Source organism: Benincasa hispida, chromosome 3 (assembly GCF_009727055.1).
Source record: "Benincasa hispida cultivar B227 chromosome 3, ASM972705v1, whole genome shotgun sequence".
NCBI classification, from domain to species: Eukaryota; Viridiplantae; Streptophyta; class Magnoliopsida; order Cucurbitales; family Cucurbitaceae; genus Benincasa; species Benincasa hispida.
In genome coordinates this window covers 55,040,134-55,042,920 of record NC_052351.1, presented here as the reverse complement: position 1 = coordinate 55,042,920, position 2,787 = coordinate 55,040,134, and positions in this window count along the sequence as shown.

Below are 2,787 nucleotides of genomic sequence, written 5' to 3'. Positions count from 1 at the left end.
CAGAGAAGATCCGGGAAGAATCCAAGAGACAAGGCCGAGAGGTGAGTGATAACTTGTAGAAATACAAGTTATTTATGCTGTTTTATTTAGATATTGCGGCTGAAAGAGAGATAAGTTGCATCGAATGTATGGAAATTGGCTAAGAAATTAAAGAATTATGAATTGTCGTCAATACACCCACTAACACCATTGCGATGGTAGAAAAGGATATTTCAATTCTTTTTTTTTGCAGGAAATCAAGTCACCGCTTGCGTTCAAGGCTCAAATGAGAAACTGATTAACGCATCCCCATCGCATTGCGCCGGTCAATCAATAATAAAGAGACGATCAACGCAATGACGACGCATGCAACAGTCGATCCAGAGCTTAACTTCAACCGCATGCGGTAATCAAAAAACAATACCGCAAGTGAACACACGATCGAAGATTCAAACGAGCAACGCAATTACGGAGGATTCAGACACGTGTACAACTGACCGTTGTGCATTTCTAACGGGATTGATTGCATAACAGAAGGAATATTCATTCCACCATTTCCGTAATTTCCTTAACAATAAATTGGGGTCCACACTGCAAAGAGTCAAAGCTGAGCCTGTAAATAGCCTATGCAATTCCATTGCAAGATATACTTGATACGGGGTTATTTTGATACTTGTATATTGAGAGAAAGACTGGTCTGAGTGCTGATCGGAGAAGATCTGGGAAGAGTTAAGAGACAAGGATAAGAGGTGAGTCTCAGGGCAAATCCTTCAAATCCCCGCTGTGAAGCTCTGTACCAAGGTCACTCTTATCGGACAAGCAAGCCTGAGAGGGAAGCTGTTCCTTCCATTCATTCCATACGCCGACAAGCAAATCCACCGTCCAGATCTGTGTCAAGACGTTGGCACTCTTCTGTATTTGTTTCTATCTCTTTCCATCAATTGTATTCATCTTCTTAATCTCTATCAGTCACACCATGTATCAGACGCTAAATATTAGTATTGAATGTCATGATCATTTTCATCTCCATCTTTTTGTCTATTTCCGTTCCTCCATGAATCACTTTCTCCACGATGTTTTCTTAATCCCTTGGTAATTAGCATGAATCTAACAAGTAAATTAATCTGTGGTAAAGAAATAAATATGTTTAGCTAAAGCATGCTAGACGGCATCTTCACCTGTGAGAGTAAAAGTGAAGATGCCATTCTACCTATCGAGAGAAGGTTAGAAGAATGCGTTAACTAAAGCAAGAAGTACTTCCAAAGATGGAAGCAACCTTGCGTTCATTACGTTCATCCCTGTTTTACCACAAAGATGTGGGAACATGGTTGATCACCGAGAGGTGTATGCCAAGGGAATACGGAACCTTAGTTATATCCTTAACGCAATTAAGGAACTTGCGATGTTTATACTAATTATCCTTTCTATTTCTACTTCTTACATAAGGCCTTGCAACCGTATAACACGATCCTTTGTATAATCTTCACAGTCAGTCTCAAACTCGGTATCATGTATCATGTATCCTGTATCTTGTATCATAATAGCTTAGGTTTACTTTTATTACACTTTACTTTATTATCACAACTTTACTTTTTTTGCACAATTTTACTTTACCGCACTTTAGATACCTGTACACACACACACTTTTTATTAATTGAAAAACCCCCAGTCGCATATATCACGAACGTAACGCATTAACCTAAAATAGTCCCTGTGTTCAACCTTGGATCACACCGTGAAACTTGCGTTGGAATTATACTTGGTTTCAGCGCAAGGAAACTTGTGACAACGCATAGCATACTACAAGCATTCCAGTAATAACGCATACATCTAGAAGTAGTACCGCATAAAGTCTGAATAAGCATAACACATCATCTACATTCCATTTTCTATCCCAAGTCATCAAGTTTATGGCAACATGAGCTTGTATGATCCATCACTCATCACTATCCACATGCTTATTTAGAACACATCAATTCTCAAGCACAACAAGTTTATGGCACCGTTGCTGGGGATTGGTTAACGGTTATTGGTGAGTATGTTTGTGATATTTTGCAAGACAGATCTCTTTGTACTGGCTGTTCAACGCAGAGAGCAGTCTGACAGTTTATGAATACTAGGACTGAACCAGAATTCGAAGCTAACCTAGTGATCGAGCGTATATTTTGCGCTAGGGCACGCCAGAACCGAGTGAGGCGAAAGAAGGCTACCATGGCAGATAATAATGACAATGTGGCTCCCGCAGGAAATCAAGGGGTGGGACGGCCAGCGCAAGATCCAGTTTTCCTTGTTGCTGACCGCAACATTCCCATGAGGAACTATGCGGTGCTCAATCTGTATGATTTTTTTCCCGGAATTTCAAGGTCGATAGTCGAGGAGAATGCAAGATTCAAGATTAAGCCGGTCATGCTCCAAATGATCCAGAATACGGGGCAATTTAGAGGTTTGCAAGGTGAAGACCCACATGCCCACCTGACCAGTTTCGTCGAGATGTGCGGCAACTATCCGTTGTTGCCCGTCCTCTACAAAGAATGCATTTGCGTTGGTGAACTCATTGCATTATCTTTAACCTTACGTTCCTTCGAATAAACATTAAAGATAATTTTTTTTTTGATTGAAAGTCCAATCGTTTCGCTTTCCCAAAGAAATGATGATGAGCAAGACGAAGGATGTTTTTTTTTGATACCTCATAAATGAAGGGGAGTGCAAAATGGCAAGGCCCTTTGAGTGTCTTGAGGCCTGCCACCGAAAAAATATTGTTGAGCCATCAAGGCCAACCTTATAAATTGACACCCCCCCCCCCCCCCC